The 14,741-nt window shown below is 36.6% G+C and overlaps 2 long non-coding RNA genes across 2 annotated transcripts; one reads left to right on the top strand and one right to left on the bottom strand.

Annotated features, from left to right (window-relative positions):
- Positions 1-4,300: 4,300 nt before the first annotated feature.
- Positions 4,301-5,423, bottom strand: LOC123656687. The gene is made up of 2 exons (XR_006743578.1): positions 5,306-5,423; positions 4,301-4,592 (listed from the first exon to the last, which is right to left on the bottom strand). It is a non-coding gene; the product is annotated as an uncharacterized LOC123656687 (long non-coding RNA).
- Positions 5,424-6,585: 1,162 nt separating this feature from the next.
- On the top strand, positions 6,586-7,385 carry LOC123656222. The gene is made up of 2 exons (XR_006743500.1): positions 6,586-6,698; positions 7,066-7,385. It is a non-coding gene; the product is annotated as an uncharacterized LOC123656222 (long non-coding RNA).
- The last annotated feature ends 7,356 nt before the right edge of the window (positions 7,386-14,741 follow it).

Genomic DNA, 14,741 nt, shown 5'->3' with positions numbered 1-14,741 from the left:
TATACCATTTAGCGGGCAATGTGGAATACGCCAATATTGTCCAGGAAAACCCAACCCTGTTGGTCTGAAAGTTTTTATGTTGGCCACTCCTCAAGGCATTGTCTTAGACATGCTTCCATACCAGGGTGATACTACTTGTCCCCAATTAATTCGAGAAGGATATACTCTTGGTGAAGCTTCTATTCTCAGCCTCTGTGAAACACTAATGAAAGGTCACCACATTTACTTTGATAGATATTTTACCACGGTAAAATTGGCTGATATTTTACTGCAAAAAGGTTTTTATGCTACTGGCACGATACAAAGAAACAGGATTCCTAAAAACTGCCACCTCTCTGATGAAAAAGTCTTTGCAAAGATGTCCAAAGGATTTTCTGAAACAAAATGCAGAAATGACAAATTAGTAAACATAGTTCGCTGGCTGGATAACAAACCCGTCATCCTTCTATCCACAATTCACTCAAGTGAAAAACAGGACCTATGCCGTAGATGGTCTAAAAAAAAGAAAATCTACGAATTTGTATCTAGGCCAGAAATAGTCAAGTCATACAATCAGTACATGGGTGGAGTGGACATGGCTGATCGCATGCTGTCTGTATGTCCCTCCAGATCACGGACCAAAAAATGGACAGTAAGATTTATTAGTCACATGTTGGATTTGGCAGTATGTAACGCGTGGTTTTTGTTCAAACAAAAAGAAACTGAAAAAGGAACAAACATATACAAAATACCACAGTTACGCGATTTTAAATTGGATCTTGGTACCAGTCTAATAGAAAAAAATACATTATCATCAGATTCTGAAAGCGTTGACGAGATTGACGAACTTCAGCCTAAGCACAAGAAAAGGAAAGTCCTCATAACACCTGTACCGTCGGCAACAGTAAGACATCACAAGGCTGAACATCTAGTTGATTACAGTGACAAACAAAAAAGATGCCGATTTCCAACATGTTCAAACACTACAACGGCGTTTTGCACGAAATGCAAATTATTTTTATGTAGCACACCAAAAAGAAACTGCCACCTGAAATTTCATCAAAAATGATTTAAAAAATATGCCAATGATAGTAAGAAGTTGATTTTATTTTAGAAAAAGTTGATTTATTTTAGAAGATGTAAGAAGTTTATTAGAAGAAATTAAAAGTTTATTTTATTTTAGAAGATTTTCACTTTGTTCATTGGTATTGAAATTTTGATTAGTTTTGTAAAGTATACTTACAGTTCCTATTTTCACGTAAAGACTGATTGTTACGTTTAAGAGTCCCTAATAAAGGCTATATTATGACTAAATATTTTTGCTAATAAATGTTATTTCATAATTCATGCATTTTTATTTGTAGTAGTAAAATTCCAATGTAATACACATATGACGTAAGTTTCATATATATATTACTAACTGAGAACCAGTGTAATATATACATGACATTAGTAAAATCCATATTTTAATAGAAATATTTTTTTTTGTATTTTTCTGGCATAAAGAGATCCCTAATATAACAAAATATGTAACTTTTAGTCCAAAAGCAAAACATTTTTTTTCTGGAATCCAGGAGGATAAATCCCGAAAAAACGAATTCAAATTGTGTATACATGTTACATACTTTTCTTAATTCTATTTTACTTTTATTCTATATTACAGGGGTTGTACATTACTAGGTTCTCTTAAATACTATTATTACTTCTTAGAAAAATTTAACTAATTTTACATATAGAAGCTATTCTAATTTCTTATTTCTATTCCTACTTACATATCTTAATTACTTATGTTATGCTTAATATACAATTATATTGAGAAAACATAATTTTACTAGGTCTTATTCCTTATATTTACAGCTTTAACTACTTTTATACAATACTGTAGGAACAGTTCTCTGCTTAGCTTATTTTTGATTATTTCGCACAGGTTTCCTTCCGTTAAGTATACGCCTGTTTGATTTTCTAGACGTAGCCTCTCGTAGGCAAATGTTGAACACTCCAGGAGGACGTGGAGGATGGACTCAGAGCATCCAGGGTCGCAGACGCACGATGGACTCCCCTTACACTTGAAGCGGTACAAGTATTCGGAGAATCCGCCATGCCCCGTCAACGCCTGGGTGACGAGCCCGTCCATCCTTATTTTGCTCGTGATTCTGTATGCGGCTATCGCGTCAGGGAAGAATACCCTGGTGACGCCAGCCGTTTCACCGCCACGATACCGCTGGTTCCATTCATCAAGCGACTGCATGCGAATGCTCCGCTTGATGAACGAAACCGGGCAGCTGTCATAGTCAAACGCGCGTTTGGACTTCAGCGCAGCCTCCTTGGCCAGATGGTCGGCACGCTCGTTCCCCTCTAGCCCTGCGTGGGCTTTGATTCAGAACAATTCTATATGTTTGTCCCGGAGCAGAGCCCTTCGCAGGTGTTCCCTCGCCTCTACGGCCAGGGGATGGAGGGCTTTTGGATTCTTGAGTGTGAGCAGTGCCGACAGGGAGTCAGAGTATATCCCGACTGATCCGGCCAAGTTGTCTGCGGCCATCCGCGCCGCCCGGCATATCGCCAAGAGTTCCACCTGGTACACCGTGCAAGGACGGCAAAGCAAGCTTGAGGGTTCTAGCTTCGGCGGCGCCAGTCCATACGGACAGGGCCGCCCCCACCTTGCCCTCAATCTTGCTGCCGTCCGTAAAGATGTTGACTTCGTGTTCGCTATTTGCGGTAAACTGTTCTCGGTCGACCAGGCACTTGAACTCGAGGTCGACATGACAGGCGGGATGCGGAGACCGCAGAGCTGAGGACATCCGCTCCACCTCTCGATCCCCTATCACCCGCTGGGGGACTCCCCGTCTCGCCTCGTACAGATTCGCGGCTTCGCGAACGCGAAGGTCGAGGGGGAGGATCCCAGCGAGCAACAATGCGGAGTTCAGAGAGGTGGTTCGTATGCCCTACAAAGCTTCTGCGCGAAGCCCCGCTGGACCACGTTCAGCTGTTTGCGAATACCGAGCTTGTCCACGGCCGACGCCCAGACGGCAGCCGCATACAAGATCACGGGCTCAACCACCGCTCTGTAAATGGTGCGGATTACTTCAGGATGGAGACCCCAGCTGGCCTTAGCCGCACGGGCCAGCTGGTGGTAAAAGGCGAGCACGCGCCTGCAGACGTTCGCGACGTGGGCGTTGAAGGTCAATTTGTGGTCTATGACGACCCCCAGCAGCTTGATCTCGCTCGCCAAGACAATGTCGACCCCGCCCATGTGAAGACGCGGGGTGTCATACTTCAGCTTGCGCGTCACAACCATAGCATTTGTCTTGTGGGGCGCAAACCGAAGTTTATTAGATGCTCCCCACGCTCTCACACGTTCGAGGGCGGCATTGGCCCGACGTTCGATCTCGAGGGCCGTTTCACCCTTGAATACCAACACCACATCATCGGCGAACGCCTACGCGTACTCGCCTTTGGCCTCCAACTCCTGAAGTAGTGGATCCAGGAGCAAGTTCCACAAAATCGGCCCACCGATAGATCCCTGCACCCAGCCCTTCCCAGTGTCTCTTACGTGCTCCTCCCCCAGTTACCTCACTCTAGCACGTCTGTCGCTCAAGTAGCTGCCCAAGAGCCGCCGAATGTTTTCGGGGCACCTTTCCTCAGCCAACTTTACCCTTATTTTAGGCCACCAAGCGTTGTCGAAGGCGCCCTCTATATCCAGCGAGATCAAGACAACTATCTTTTTTTCTTCTAATTTGTTTCTGATATACTTAACTAGGGTATATAGGGCGTCTTCGGTGCTCCGCTGGGGCATGAAGCCAAATTGACGAGTACTAAGCTTGGGCAGCAAGTGGTATTTTAACCTGGCGACTAGCATTTTCTCCAATATCTTCCCAAGCACCGGAAGGAGACCGATTGGACGATATGTAAGTTATATTATATATTATGTGTTAATATGTCCATAGTGTTTTGTTAATAGATAAGTCAAACTGATGAAAAAATATTTACTTAACGACTTCTCTTATAATTTTTTTCGTGGAAAAAATTTATGCTGAAAACCCTGAACTTATTTTAAGACCTTATCCGTATCAAAACACTCAAAATTGGCCAAGTTAGACAGGCCAGACAGACAGACAGACAGACAGATGGACAGACGGACAGACGGACAGACGGACAGACGGACGGACGGACGGACGGACAGACGGACGGACGGACGGACGGACGGACGGACGGACGGACGGACGGACGGACGGACGGACGGACGGACGGACGGACTGACAGACAGACAGACAGACAGACAGAGTGACAGGATTTCTTAAGGAATCAAGTAAAAGTCAGAAAATATTATTTACATAGTTTATTAACTAACAGAAAAATACATTACAATAAAATAAAAAAAAAACTGAATTATAGCGACTTCTTAGCTGGCTTAGGATTGTTCGTAGATATTCTGAAAGGTGGTGGTATGTAGGTTATTTGGGTGACATTAGGTTTGTTGTTTCCTGTCGTTTGGCTGTAAGCGGTCACTTGTTTATATTTAACCGCTGGAGTGCGCGTGGTGGACTGATTCATGTCGGACCGTTTTTCGCTGTCACGTTGCATGTTTTCAATTCACTTCAACTTAAACCTTGTTCCTGAAAAATATGAAATATGAGAATAAATATCACAGCACAAGATAAAGTGAATATTATGGTACATTTATAATGTAAGTCTTAAATATCTATACAAATAAATAAAATTGGAGTGTCTGTTTGTAATAATAAAATAACGGCTTTTTACTTAATGCGTGCGTATGTATACACGGTACATATACCAAAATGAGATTTTTTACAATTTTGTCTGCATGTCTCCCTGTCTGTATTTCTGTTTGTTTCGGCTAATTTTTGAAACAGCTGGGTCGATTTTGACGGGGCTGTCACTGGCAGATAGCTCATGTAACAAGGAGTGACTTAGGCTACTTTTATTTAAGGAATATTTTCATTTTATAATTCTGCGTTCTGGACTATAATTTTTGTTAAATTCCACGCGGACGAAGTCGCGGGCACAGCTAGTGCAATTTACTTTTATATATCTTCTAAACATTAGCTTATTGCATTATAACTGCAATAGATATATACTCAGAAGAGGTAGCAGATTAAGTTTCAACTTCACTACTTAAGAGAGAAAATCTCTGTCAAGCAGAAGGACTTTAGTTACTGTAATATTGCATACAGAAAAAAAAATCTTAAAAAGATTTTACATACTATCCTAAGCTCTTTTACTGCAGACTATGATTCATCTGGGGCAAAATGATTGTAATACACAAACTATAATTATAGTTACACGATAAATATGAAGAACAACTTACCAATTTACCGCGACAATCAGGATCGCATTGAAGAGTTGACTTTAATCAAAATCGAAATGTTTTGGTTGAGTGTGACTATTTGTTCTTTCTGTTCGACAGCAGAGTTCCTTTTGATGCATAAAACAAAAAGCCACGACTATTTATAGGTAAGCTATGAATATAAGCGGTATTCATTTCATTTTCTCAATTACTTAACTAATAAATAGTTTAATTATTGACTTAATGTTCTATTATTATGATAATGATCGCAGTTACAAATGTTTTCCATGCAAACGATTATAAGAAAAGTCGTTAAGTAATTATTAATTTTTTTTCATCTATTTAACGTATCTATTAACACGACATTATTAAAAATCCATTATTTACCACAATAAATTGACCAATAACACTTTATACGTAAGTTCATTATTAATATGTCATTAATGCTGTAATCCCGATTTGGCGGCTGTAGCTGTTCAAGTTGACGCGTATTAAACGAACAACAATGAAGATATGATAATGTAATAACTGTGAGTTTTGTTTAAACCTTCTTTGTAAAATCTAGGTGCAGGAAAATATTATCATAAACTATTTATTTAGTTTCGGATTTTACTGTTTTTGCAAGTGTTCTACCGTATCGTTAAAGACACTGCGTGTCCTGTGCATTTTTAAACCCAGTCAGACGGTGTTCAAGGTAAGCTTTTTATTTTTTATTTTACATCTTTATATAATGTTTTATTTTGCAACTATATTACCTGCCAGTGTAGTCAGACAATAAGTTATGTGCTGGTTAACTGAGAGCGACGATATTTAGTTCTTAGAGAGGAAAAATTTATTCCAAATAAAAAACAACTAACCGATGTTCACACTACTAAAGTGTTTTTCAAATCTCTAACTGTATCTCCATTTAACATATAAGCATTGATATAATAAGAGTTACGTAATTATAATCACACACGATTACAACTATGACATATTATTAATTGACAAATTATTGACTTTTTAATTGTCTTTGCCTAGTATAGCGTATAATATAATCGCTCTCACAAAATCATAATATAGCTTACTGACTATAGTCTTAACATAATAGTGTGAAAAGAATTAGTCACGTTATCAGAAAGGCTGACTCAACACAACACGTTTTGTCCCCTTAACGAGAAAGACTAAATAAAGTATTAACTAATGACTAATTTTGTAATGATCTATTTGCAAAGAAATCTTTGGTATTATTATTATAGGGACCTGTTTTCTAATAATAGCTCGCCTATATATATTTTAGTAGGTTCTTGTTCAATACACCAGAAGCAACTCTGCAGTTGAGAAGGAAGGACGGAGAGTGAGACCTTAGAAATTTACACCGATTTTGATGAAAATGTCTTCTCGTCAGTGTGGTCCCGATTGCCGTTGTAGATTCGTAAGTTATTGTTGTTTTAATCACATATTGTAACATAACTTTACTATAGACCTCTATCTGGCTGTTTGACTGTGGTCTGATGCTTATAATCGAAATAAGTTTTTACTTATTGTGTGTGTACATTTTATTTATTTATAAATTACTTATACTACTGGAGAATGGCTTTAGGCAAATGTTTAAGTTGTAAAATACCAGCTAATATAATATATTACACTGTCTTCTTGTATTGAAGGAAGGGAGTAATTTTAATCTTGTTCCACTGCAGATCGAAATGTTTAATTATGTATTAAAGTGTTAAGATTTCCTATTCAATCATTGTACTTTGGTTAGTTTATTTTTATGTAATTTTTTTTGTTTTGTATTACAGGTGCAACAATGGCTAGACATGCACGAAGAGTATCTATTAGCACCACGAAGCGTGCAGCCTTCCAGTATCTGCAACAATAATACGAACATGACTCGATTCGCAAGCCCACCCATCAACTTAAAAAACAAACAAATTTATGTAAAAAATGTAATAATTGTACCTTTTGTACAACCTCCGTTCAGAATTTCACCTCTGGACCCTCGTGCAAAGTTGCATTGAAATAGTTTTTTTTTGTTTTTGTTTTTGTAAATATTTATTGTATTCGTTTTACTGTAAAAATTATGCACAACTGTATTTCTAAATAAATTTTGTAAATATTATAACTTTACTTTTATTTTAAACCTAAATTAATTTCATTCAGACTAGAAACAAAAAGTGTCTGTGGTTTTCAGTCATATAATTGATATAATCTTAAACTAACTATTAGCAATATTGTGATTGACAATCTACAATTACTCAATTGTCGCTTGTTCTTTATTGGTCACTATAATCATTCTGTTCCTTATAACTACTCATAGAAGACGTAGTTAAAATTATTATATATAAAAGAAATCCGAATTTACCGACATTATTTTAGTAAAGAAAACATGTCCTTTTATATTTGAAGATGCTTAAATAATATAAATACAAATAAGTTTAGCTACAACAATCATAAAACGTATAAATAGTAAAATAAAATAAGTCACAGAACATTCAAATGTTTTGAGGCAGTTATGCATAGAGTCATATTGACATAAGTTAGAATATTAGTAAGAATAAATGTCGTTATCGGCGCCGTCGTCGTACGTGTAGAGCATACACGTAGGTATGCTCATAGGTCTACGACGCGTAACCCTCGGATCTACTACGTGTAGCCCGTGGGTTTAGTACCTATGCGTATTGCACGGTCTACTATGCGCAGCTTGTTATATGCCTTTATGTTTTTTTCTATCGTCGCATAAGTTTTTAACGTCTTAATGTCTCAGGGATTATTTATCGATAATTAGATTCATAAAATTTAATGAAATGAAATTAAAACATTTATTTCGTCATAAGGTCATATACACACTTAACGAAAGTCAAAATAATGTCATTTACAAAAATAAAATACAAATAAATTAAAAAAAAACTCGACAGTATAAAAGAAAGTTAAGTTTCTTGTCTACGTAATTTAAATATTAATGAAGTATCATCAGCAAACAATACAATCTCATGCTTCTTCTCTACTAAATACGGTAGGCCGTTTATGTATATTAAAAACAAAAATGTACCAAGAATTGAGCCTTGTGGGGCCCCCATCGGTATATGAGACCCAGACGACTTGGTACCATTTACTTCAACCCTCTAAGTTCTATCACTAAGATAAGAATTCAGAAGTTTTAGTGCGGTATTTTTAATGCCATAGTGACTGAGTTTCCTGATTAATTGATTTGAGCATTGATTGTTGAGCGTCCTTTAGTGAAACCGAACTGCTTGTTATGTAAATGTTTATTTGTTGTGAAATAGTTTAAAAGCTGACCGAGAATCACTTTTTCAAATATTTTACTACAGGCGGGTAGAATAGGAATGGGCGTGTGATTTGTTGGATCTGTATGATAACCGGACTTAAACAAAGGTATAACTTTACTATGCTTCATAAGCATTATAATTTTTTTTATAAGCATTATAAAAAAATGTATACAAGGAGTAAATATTTGCCTTTATGAATCTATGTATACTCTAAATTGGCGGTAGCTTCACTTTTGCTATAATGAATTAATTATAACAAATATAATTTTTATTAACCATCCAAAACTTATTTTGTAGCCTATTGTAATTTATAAGGCCGTTTTTTGATATTGATTTTTATTTTTATTACGTTTAAAGCAAAAATATTCTTAAGGAAATTGTTTTCGCAATTAACACGTGTGAGCCATACATAATATGCCTTAAAAATCCCCGTCAGTGTTCACTAATCACGTCCCGTTCCCGTCCCGTCCCCGCCCCGGCTACGTTAGGTATGCAGCAGCCTTAATTCTCAGCAAGCCTTTTAATTTGACCTTTTACTCATATTGTACAAGTTTATTTTAAATAACTGCTCCGCTATGGGTGTTCCGCCACGTCGGATTTAGAATGACGTCGTAAATGCAATGCAAACATGCGTTCTCATCCAAATTAAACGTGTGTTCAAAATTTCAGCTGTGTGTGTGCAAAATTGGTTGAACATAATATGTATATGTTTTGGAATTGAGATACAAGATTCCACTGAAAAATTTATATACGAGTACATTTCAAGTTAAATAACAAGTTAATAACAATGCAAGTGGTTAAAAAGGAAAAAATCTGTCTTCTTCACAATAAGCACACGTTTCCACGCCACCTGTGAGGTAGTGTACTTGGCGCGTTTTTTTTAACGTGGTTTCCCCGGTAGGCATATTCCACGATCTATTGTGATCCTGTTTTATTCGCTACTACTCAAAATTTAGTTGGAGTGAAATTTACCGAATATTTGGTGAGGTAGAAAAAAAAATTATATCCTTTAATTCCATTCATAGAAGAAAAGGATGGATATCCTTAGAAAATAGATTCACCACCAACGGTAGCCATTCAATGAAATAAATGAATGAATTCATTATTTCGCATTCAAAATGGCGAACAAACGTCTAATGCGACGTTGCATTCTGCCTTTTGGCCCATACCTATTCTTAAGAGTCTTAAGAAGTAGCATGGGTGCTTCAGTCAATCGAGCCACATTATCTTCTTCGACTGGCGATTGGCCAATATGGTTCGAAATAGTCGAGTCAGTGACCTGCCAAAAATTTATCACGAGTCGATCGTATTTTGCACCATTGTTTTCTTCCGATTTTTTCAGCCAATATTCGACCAACGACGCCATGATTGTCGCCGAGTACTTAGTCATGTGATGTTTCACTTCCGAGTCTGCAAGTGTAAAAATATTTTCCAACCAACTTCGATGGACACATTTGACTACTTCCAGCACGTAATCATGTTTTTGTATCGACAGGTAACGAAGACATTCCGCTAAAATGTATATCCACGTTTCAGGGTTTTTCGAACGTAACAAATCCTTGTTACGTAACCTGTGAAGAAGAAACAATTTTTTTTTTGTTAAAAAATTTGACAATTAAAACAAACTTTCAAATAACGTTCTTTTCTGAGTTATATGAAATAATTGTAGAAAAACAAAATATAAAATAAACACTTATATTCTATAAAATACAAATTTTGATCAACGTACCCAGTAAATATAGCATTGAATAGCTTAATATAAAATTCCTTCGTGAACAAATCGGCCGGCAATTTAGATAATAACGGCAGTAGCGTATTGGCTAAGGTTTGTGGTTCACCCCATCCACCTGGAAAAGAAAATTAAAATAAAACGTAATTAGTTTAACATTTTTTTTTATAAATTTAGTAATTTTTTTAATAAATAAATCATAAATAAATATCGTATAACACATACACACGGTCGTCTGTTCCTATGGTAAGCAACTTAATGCTTGTGTTACAGGTAACAGTCAACTGTTATAACTATATTATTTTTTAATAAATATACGTAGAAATATTACATATATAAATACATAAATACAAATATTACACCCAGACCCAGGCGGTAATCGAACCCGCAACCCGCGGAACAGAAAGCAGGGCCACTACAAACTGCGCCAACGGGCTAGTAGTAATAGTAATAAAATATTTAAAAAAAAAGTACAAAATCTTACCATTCTTTATAGAACTCAGAAGTCGTTCAATAAGTAGGCCTTTCTTCTCAAACCACGAATCCCATTCCTAAAATGAAAGAAATGTGCTCAGGTTGTCATACATACATATAATAATAAAATAGTTATTATTTCCTTCCGAAAGGGTTAACGTTAGAGACAAAGCAATATGTTTAATATTTATTACAAAAGTATGATACGGTGATGGAATCCAGAGAAAATAACTTCCGAAGAATGGCATAATTTTACTTTACCTCAACACGACTTATGAGACGCAACACCGCCATCCAGCGGTGATCATCGACAAATCCACGTTCCTTCGACACGAGCGCTCGGCCGAAGCGCAAGCGGGCGCTTGATACGTTCAGCCGTGGACCCTCACGCTCGCATATACGTCCACACGCGCTGTACCAGCACGCCCTACGAGTGCAAAGTGGTTAGTGTAGTGAACATTAAAAATAAAAATGGAATGAATTTTGTTTTAATCAAGACTTCCCTCATATCTAATAACGATTCAAAAACCCTTTTTGAATCCTTATTTAATAATAAACAACGAATATAAACATATTAGCCTTTAAACATCATCGTGGTTAATGTAAGCTACAAGCGATTCGGAATGAAGTCTGAATACGTTTCTATTTTAAAATATTAATTCATGCAATTACATAATAAACATGTACATAATTATACTCAAGAAGTACAAAAGTAGCTACGAGTTACAGATAACAGGTATGTATGTGATAATACCCGCACCAGTAGAACAAATTTAATAAAAAACAAAATTAAATTTACCGGACATATTCTGATTCGTGATGAGAGAGCTCCCAAAATGAGAGCGATTCAATAAACGGCTTCAACTTGCCCCACAACCATTCACTGTTTCTTTCCGGTAGCCGAGTAATGAAAAATTCCAATGCCCTCAGACTACTTGAAAGAAAACGTTCAGTTTCTATTTCAGTCTCAAGCTCAGCTAAATTATAAAATCTGTTTGAAAATGAAAGAAAAAATACGTTAAAATCAAAACGTAATTTCAAACATTATATAACACCATCATCTTAAGCTAAGGTTTACGTACTCGTATCTGCTGCATATATTTGCGTAGGACAAAATTATTCGTGCAGCTTAGAATTTAGTACTAAGTGTATTAATTTAGTGTTAAGTATATTACTAACTTTTCACTGAGCGCTCTTTCTAGCTTGCCCGACAGATTGTCTGTGAGTAATATCACGATTTCGGACTTGCAGAACGAAATCGCTTCGCCCAACTTGCTGCCAGGCAAAGCGTTCTGAAAGAGAAAAACATATTATTTATGTTAATGTCATAGATCGAAGAATTTGCATATTTGTTTTTCGAGTTTTTCTTTACTAGGAATAGTTGTATCCCAGGTCATTCACCGCGGAATGTTATGGGCTGTGAATATATAATGTGAAAGTGTGTGTCTAAAACTATGCATAGGAAAAATAAATCACACTGTCGGACATCTTCTATGAAAATTTTGGTATCATTTATATTTGGCTATAGTTCGTATATAACGTCACAAATTGCTTACCTCCAGGTGAGTCAGAGCCAGCTTACCGACAGGCCCGTGGAAATCGTGGCACGCGAGCACCCAGGTGGGCAGCAGACGCCGCAGCACTGACGCTGAGCACCCTCCGCTCGCTCGCACCAGGGCACCGTGGCACGCCTGCACATACATAAGAGGTCAAACGGCTGCTAAATACTAATTACTCGTGTTTTTCATATTTCCAAATTCATACATTTTTAGGTAAATAAATATTTTAGAACAATAAACAGCTAACGCTAAAGAAAGGCGAATTAACGAGGATCCTTGCATAAGACACGCTACGTGCGTACGGAGGTATTTATACATGTATACACCTGATACATATACATACCTGAGCAACCTCCCGTACTCTGTGATCATTGTCAGTGGTCAAGTTTTGATAGTGATAAGTCCAAGTCGGAAGTGCAGCCACTGCATCTTCTACACTACCATTCCTAACCAATTTGATAATTTCAAACAGCACCTGCGGACACATTGAATATATTGAGAGCAAGTTTGTTATTAAATTTAATAAGGACCGTTCAACTACTAGTTTACTCGAATCATATATTCTAAAAAAAAAAAAAAAAACATTTCTTGAGTCAGTAACGTTACCTTTATCTTGGTGCATTGTTCTTTATTATTAAGCTGTTCAAATCGGGCTGAGTATTCAGGATTGAGGTTTCGAATTTGCTTCGTCTCATCACCCATTTTTACTTTCTGTTTAGAAATAATCGGTTGTCTATTGATGAGATTAATTGATGTGGTCGAGCTTCCGAGTTACTTCAAGTTTTGAAGAAGAATATCTGAAAAGATACAAACATTTAGGTAAGAGATACAATTATTATTATTATTATTAAAATAACAACAATAGGTATTAATGTACACTATTAAAGGAACAAAAACCAAGAATATCATTAATATGAGACGACACACGACACGAAAGGTATAATTTTATTATGTGTATTATCAACACTACACAGTTTTTTTTGTGAATTTTACAATATTGCATATTTCTCTATACCAAAATTTTAACTGCGAATCTGATACTTAGAACGCGTTGAGCTGAAACTAGAAGAACCGTTCTTCGTGGTGATCGAAAAATATTGGACGTGTTATACTGACGCATTTTCAATTATCTACATTTTCTGCTTAGTACTACTACCCATAAAATTCAAAATAAAACCGGAATTCGAATCACATTACTGAGTTTGTGAAATGAAATATAGTTTCATAACACCTAAGACAACCGCTTTGGTGTAGTAGACCGTATATCGCCTAAAAAACCGATGGTTTGCGGGTTTGAGTCCCACTCGGATTAGATATTTTTATTTGTACAAATATTTATTTTCGATTTGGATGTCTTTGTGGGTCTCCTCGCCGTGCCTCGGATCGTACGTTAAGCCGTTGGTCCCGAATGTTATCATAAATACCTGATGGCGATTGTTACTAATAGTACTTCCCTACTAGGGAATATATCCGCCAATCCGCAGTGGCATCGTCATGGATGACGCCTCCTACATGGAGAAAGAGGCCTATGTCCATCAGTGGGAGGTTCAGGATGAATCGTACACCTAAGTATCGGTTTTGAATTTATTAAATTCGTAAAAGGATAGGCTATTTTGGTTTCTGTCCTTTTACAAATTTAATAAAATTAATCTAGTATTAAATTCCAAAAATTATCTTAAATCGTATTTAATCTATCAATGAAGCTAAACTACATTTTGAAATAAAATATGGAATAAAATACTCTTACCTTATACACAGGCACAGCAGATAGAGTTGCAAAGAGATGCACAAGACACACACTGTAGCAAAGGGTCCACTATCAGTACTAGAAAACAGATGTAAAAACAGTAGAATAGCGTCTGATCACAGCGAGAGCCAAAACCAAAGTGACAACACTTCTTAATTGCTTTTGCAGCAAAACTACGACTAAAGGGAAAAGGGAGAGGGGTTCCTAGAATGGCCCTTAATTGTTTTTTACATGAGAATACGTTTTTTCTACACAGGGTTCGAAATTGCTTAAATAACTGTTTTTGGTGAGTATTGATGAAAAAAAATACGGTCCAATGTATTAGGCGTGAAATAGATAAGACAATAGTTGAAAAAGCAGTAAAAGTCAATTGTCTGTTATGAGTTTCGCCGACAATGTACGATTCTTAACAAAAATATGACTCACTTTCTCTCAAAAGGCCTTAATAAAACATGTTTGGGACCCTTAACAATAAAGACACACTATTAACTAATGACTAATTTTACAATTGTTTAATAAAAAAAAATAAAAAAAAAACAAATAAAAAAACTGTATTGTTATCCTGACATTGTAAAGGTAATTGATGTTTTGAATTATATAATAAACTGGCCAAGTGCAAGTCGGACTCGCGTACGAAGAGTTCCGTACCATTGACTGTGTAAATTATTTAGACAATTTT

This window comes from Melitaea cinxia, chromosome 9 (genome assembly GCF_905220565.1).
Source record: "Melitaea cinxia chromosome 9, ilMelCinx1.1, whole genome shotgun sequence".
NCBI classification, from domain to species: Eukaryota; Metazoa; Arthropoda; class Insecta; order Lepidoptera; family Nymphalidae; genus Melitaea; species Melitaea cinxia.
The sequence above is the reverse complement of the archived record's forward strand: the minus strand, read 5'-3'. Positions and strand labels throughout refer to the sequence as shown.